This window comes from Tenrec ecaudatus, chromosome 10 (assembly GCF_050624435.1).
Source record: "Tenrec ecaudatus isolate mTenEca1 chromosome 10, mTenEca1.hap1, whole genome shotgun sequence".
NCBI classification, from domain to species: Eukaryota; Metazoa; Chordata; class Mammalia; order Afrosoricida; family Tenrecidae; genus Tenrec; species Tenrec ecaudatus.
In genome coordinates, this window is record NC_134539.1 from 58913827 (window position 1) to 58920000 (window position 6174).

Consider the following 6174-nt stretch of genomic DNA (forward strand, 5'->3'; position numbering starts at 1 on the left):
GGGTGGTAAATAATTCCGAATGTCCTGGCATGCCAGCCCCTTCTTTGTAGTCAGCTGGGGCTTCCCTCCCGCCGGCCCCTCAATGTCTGTGCTCCTCGATGGTAGTTCCTATAATGCCCTGCTGTGATTGTCTGTCTCCCTGGCTACCAGCATGAAGAAAACCAAATGTGCCTGACTCAGATTTACATCCCCGGCACAAACAGCAGAAAGCAGCAGAAGAAAGCATCACATGTAAGCTCTTTGTGTGGGTTTGTAAGGAAAGAACACAAAAATAGCCTTGCCTCAGAGACTTTTGGGTATATGTCTAAGAGGTTTATGAATTCGTTTTTCTTCCTAAAGCATAGCAGTTTACAATCTTTCTTAAAATAGTTGTTACATTTCTTACACGACTCCAAATACCTTCCATACAAAGAAATAGAGAGCAACGTTTACATGAAGTAGATAGGGAAGGGCCAAATGCCTACTCATTGTTGAACAGTTCCTGGTCCGGAATAGGAAGAGTGGAAAGCAGTTTACCTTTCTCTTGACCTTCAGTTCCTTTGGTTGGAGAGAGAAGGTGGGCTTAGGAGCCAGGTCAGGAGTCACTCTCAGTTCTCCCACTCAGCTATGGGATCTTTGGCAGGGGGCTTATCTCTTCTGAGTCTGCTTACTGATTTGTAAAATTGAAAAGAACAATTCCTAACTTCCAGGAGAGTGGCAGGCTTGGTTGAAGTAACAAGGTGGTCAGCATACAGTAAGCTGGTAGTTCCATCATGCTGTTCGTCTTCATAGCTCTGAGTGCCCTGGTCATATGCCCAGCCGTGTGTAGCTGCCAGCAGCAGTGAACAGTTAGGAAGAAGGAGAAAGGACATCTGGATACTCGTGCCGCTTCCTTGACACTCTGAGGCAGGGGCGAGTGGAGGGCAAGTCCCCTGCAGTGTAACAGCATCAGTGAGCCTCTTATAACAGCATCAGTGAGGCTCACCTTGCCTCATCCAAATGTGGCTGACTTTTATGGAATATAGTTCTAGAATCATGCCTGCTAGGAACTCAACCGCCCTAAACTGTGGGTCTTATGACGGAGCTCACAGTAGTTGTACAGATCTCATTAGAAAAAAAAAAAGTTCTCAGACAAGCACATTCCTGCCCAGGGCATTTGGAAAATGTTGGGATTGGCAGCACGTGGGATTCAAAGCAGAACTGTCTCCAGTCCTGATCTATCCAAACTCTATGTGACCAAATGTACCTCTTGTCACTTCCTTCACCAATTCACTAATTAGTCCAATAAAGGCTTGCTAAGCACCTTCTCTGTAACCGGTACTGGTAGGCACTGGAGTTAAGTGGGACAACTAAGCAATCATAGTTCCTTCTTTCGTCCACGGAGCTGCTAATCCCATGATGGGGATCCAAACAAAAACAGGCAGTTTCAACACAGAGGGTTAAATGTAGGGAACAGCAAGGCATTTAGAAGTGGTGTGCTGGTCAATGTTAAGCGACAGGCCTAACGTGTGGTAGAGAAAGAAGTCCTGATTTCTATGGTATGCTCTTGGCTCATTGCCAGTGTAGATATTCTCATCAAGGCTGATTTCTGGGTACCAATGTGGCGTCACTGAATGTGGAATAGGGAAGAGATATGAAATAGCACAGAATGACCTAGTTTGTCCGGCATGTAGATAAATAAGCAAACTAACACAGATAATAGTAAAGTATAGTAAAATCAGAAGGGAGTGATGTTTGGAACATATTACATTTGCTTTTATTTAATTATAAATCTACTTAAGTAAGTTATTTTTTAACATCTACATTTAATAACTGGCTCCCCCAAATCTTGAACATTTAACAATTGGCTCTAGAAATCTTCCCTAGTCACCCCAGCCTTGTGTTCTCTGAGTAGCTCAGCTCACATCTGTTCATTGAGTAAGTCTCTCCAGCTTTCTCTGCGAACATGGTGGAAGACAGTCGTCCCTTCAGAGATCCTAACTTCTCAAAGTAAAGTGAACTTTATTATGTCCTGAACTGCAATTCCAAATTCCAGGGTCTTCTTCTAGTGCTGTCAACCGCAGCTGGGAGGCTACAGTACACGTGTAGGCCGAGTAAAGTTTGCCGAGAGGGCAGCAGGCACCCCCAAGTTGTCAACCATATGCTCTGTACGAGGTCTTCTTTTCTCTCCAGCCTCCCTCATGAGGAGGATGTGGTTTTCTACCAAAATAATATACCATAGTGCTTTCACGAGCGGATTCGTAATAGGAAGACCAAAAAGACATTTATTTACTCTGAAGGGCTGACCAGCGACAAATGGCCTTAGTGATACTGCAGTCCTCGGGGAGAGGAGTCTAAGCTGGGACAGAAAGGAATGGGGGCGGCACACCAAGGCAGGGGAGATAGTCCTGGCATCCTCGGCAGACAGACAGGTGCTGGTGGACACGGGAGATCCTGGCTGACTGCAAAGCACGGTGCTGGTGGAAAACAGCCATCACATACTTTGTGTGGAAAGCGCTAGGAACTTGCTTGGCCCCTTGAAGTAAGTATTGGTTATCATCATCACGGGCATCATCACTTCAGATGCTTTGTGGTGGTAATTGCGCCCAGGTGCTTCTCCAGGTCATGCGTGTGAGCATCAGTTTCCCCTTCCCTGGAATAATGGGTGGTACCAGATGTTCCCTCCAGCACAGCAGGAGAGTCTTCAGTTCTGTGGAGACAGGGATTCATGTCTCTGCCAGAGGAGGTTACGGGGGTTGGAAATGATCTGTTAGATAATTCCAGGGCATGTGCCTGCCAGGGATTGTAATCAAAGAGCACAAAGCAAAGCAGGCCGCCTCTCTGCCTTCTCCCCGTGCCCCACCAGGGGTGAAGGCGGCCTTTCCTTTACTCTGGAGGTGAGGTCCTGGAGCAAAGGGCCTCACGGATAGTCCAATGCTGTGGGGAGAGGAGTACAAAATAGGGTCTAGAAAGGAGCGAAGGGGGTGCACAAGACAGGAGAAATTCTAAGCAGCCTCTTGAAAAGCACGGAGTGGGGGTGTGCACCTCCCCAGTAGGAGGGCACCTGGCTTCAGTTCTCAGAGGGAGTGGAACTGGGCTGAATTTACCAAGCCAGGCAGGATGGCTGGATATGACGTCGGACATCGAGCAAAGGAGCCGGGCCAAGACTGCAACAGAGCACAGCATCTCTGCCTAACACGCGGGCTTCCAATTCCCCCGTGTCACTCAGGTGACCTCAGGAAAGCTGCTGAACTCTGGCTATCTCTTGGTCTCCTCATCTGAAAAATACATCTGGTCAAACCTACCTCTGGGCTGCTTGTGCGGCTGGGAGGAGGTGACACATGGGAAACCCAGGGCACGACACAAGACATTCAAAGAAGCGTTCCTGTGACCACTCGTGCTCTACAAAGCGAGGAGGGCAGCTCAGCAATAAAGACAATGCAGTCGTATTACATACTGTAGGCACACATATACTCCATATAAAAACAATACAATCATATTACATATTGTAGGCACACACATAATCCAATAACAACCATGCAATCATATTACATACTGTAGGCACACATAATCCATATAACAACCATGCAATCGTATTACATATTGTAGGCACACACATAATCCATATTATTTTTAACGTGCATGCACAAGGAGTGCAGTATGCACTTGGTCTGGAGCAGCAGAGGCAAAAGGAGATCCAGGAGTGGAAGAGAAGTGAATTGCAGCCTTTATTACCTCCATAAAGAATGACCTCTGTGGCGGTGGTTCTCCACCTTCCTGATGCTGTGACCCTTTCATACAGTTCCTCGTGTTGTGGTGACGCCCAACCGTAACATTATTTTAGTTAAAAAATCATTTTATTGGGGGCTCATACAACTCATATCACAATCCATACATAGATCAATTGTGTAAAGCGCATTTGTATATTCATTGCCCTCATCATTCTCAAAACATTTGCTCTCCACTTAAGCCCTTGGTATCAGCTCCTCATTTACCCCCTCCCTTCCCCTTCCCTCCTCCCTCAAGAACCCTTAATAATTTATAAACTATTATTTTGTCATATCTTATACCATAAAATTATTTTCGTTGTGACTTCATAACTGCAATTTTGCTACTGTTTATTCTGTTTTTGCTACTGTTATAAACCCCAGGGAAAGGGTCGTTCGACCTCCAAAGGGGTCTCGACCCACAGGTTGAGAACCGCTGCTCTATGGCCTTGAGACCAGAAGAAGGGGGTGGTGTCCAGCCAACACTATTGAGCATTTTGATCAAGAACCCAACGATTGGATTTTGATCAAAAGGAGGGAAAAATGTGGAACAGAATTTAAATTCTTATTGGAAACAAAATTTACTGGATACACTACGAGCAGAGGAACCCCCCCCCCCAAGTCTCTTGCCTGGAAACATCTGTAAGTCAAACCCCATAAAGTTAAACTTTGAACAATGTAGTTCATTTCTTAAAGAAGATCCACCTTGAGTGTTGTGCTCTTTTAAAGAATCACCCATGTGAGGTCAACAGTGATTGTTTAGTGTACAACAGCAACTCTAAAACCCACAAGGCATCTTATACACAGAGACAGAGGAAACTGGCTCGGCGTGATTCTGTGGAGAGAGTTGAACTTCTCCAGTCCTTTGGGCAAGCAGACTGCCTCATCTTTCTCCGGAGGAGTGGCTGGTAGGTTTGAACCCCTGACCTTCAGTGCCACACGGCCACAAGGGCTCCTTCAGTGAATGCAGAGCCTGTTAAACCTCTGTAAAGAAATAAAAGGTTTGTTTGTGAATAGGCGTGATCCCTGAGCAAAGAAAGAGAGACAGACAGAAGGAAAACAGACAGTCAGGAGGAACAGACTGGGTTCCCAAGACCTATGACATCCCAAGCTCGACTAGATGGGGGGAAATCAGGAAAAACGAGGAAGTGCGTGCCTCACTCTGTTTCTGTGGTGTTTAAACAGCACCAGCTTTTCCTGCCCAGACTGCCCAGCACTTTGCAAGGTCTGGGGTGTAGTGAACCTGATGTCGGTAGTCTTGCCTTGGCTGAACAGGGGGCTACTGCCAGAGACCCTGAAACAGCTAGCACCCCAAGAAGCCACGTCCTTGGGATCCTCTGTGCTCTGCTCCAATGCCCTGCTCCATCTCAAATGTACGCGAGATGTTGTTGAAATAAATAAAATATGAAATAGATTCACGGTGACCTGGCTCTTACCTCGTTGACCATTGTGGAATGTCTCAGTCTCCTAAAATGATGCCTTGTCCCTGTACGAACAGGAACAGTCACTATGGAAGCCCCCAGTGTCTGCCACAGCACCAAGAGTCTCCCTCTGGGACATTCTCCAAGGACCCGGTGAGGAGACGATTGTTGTACTGTTTTAGGGATAAGCAGCTTTGCTATGTTAAGTCTCTTGCCTAAAGTTACACAACTAGTAAGTGTCCTGTAATCCAGACCCAGGGACCCCATAGCCCCTGGTGAAGACTAGGTTCTGCTACCTCCCTAACACAAGCACCTGGAGGCACTTGGGGTTTCTTCCTTCTGAATGAGCTTGGGAACCAGTCTCCCCCTGCGTTCTCTTCAGAAGGACCAGCTGCAGCTTGCACACCTCCATTGCTGGTGAGCTCACCACTTCGGGAGCTGTGCCTCACTTGGGAGTGAAATCGACGTGCAGCTCCTAGTGGAGCGTAGCACGCGGCCCACCCAGCGGGGCACTTTGGTGGAGCCCCACCTGGGGACGGCCCGAGGTCTCCTTCCTCCAGGCCCGGCGCTCCGAGCCTCTGGGTCCTCCCGGTCCGGACGGACGCAGTGACTGTTGTCCAGTGACACGGGCGCCCTGGAGGAATGGCATGTCCGCCTGGACCCAGAGTCTCCACTCCTCCACCGCTTGCCTGCGAGAGGGGCTGGTGCGCCCCGCCCCGCCCCGCCCCGCCCCGCCTGGAGGCGGCTCCGCTCGCGCCCTGCCCACTGGGCCGTCTGACCACAGCGCCCACGCCCCGCCGCCCGGAACCAGCTGAACACAGCTGGACCCAGCCGCCACGGTCGCCGTCGCGTCGCCGCAGCAGCAGGTACGGGAGGGCATCCCCGGGGGGATCTCGAGCCTGGGCGCCTTTGCTCCGGGAGCTCGGCCCCGCTAGCGGCTATCCCTGCAGAGCGCGTCCAGCGGATCCAGGAGGGCGGGGTTGGGGGGGGGGCTGGGGTCGGAGAGGAGGGGACCAGACCTACCCCCG

The 6174-nt window shown here is 49.3% G+C and overlaps 1 protein-coding gene across 1 annotated transcript in view; it reads left to right on the plus strand.

The window, feature by feature from the left end:
* The first annotated feature begins 5867 nt into the window (after positions 1 to 5867).
* The window catches only part of GSN (gelsolin), a 72098-nt gene continuing 71791 nt past the window's right edge, over positions 5868 to 6174 (plus strand). Inside the window, exon 1 of the mRNA XM_075560428.1 lies at positions 5868 to 6012. The gene's annotated coding sequence lies outside the window, so the exon portion shown is untranslated. The remainder of the gene's footprint in view (positions 6013 to 6174) is intronic.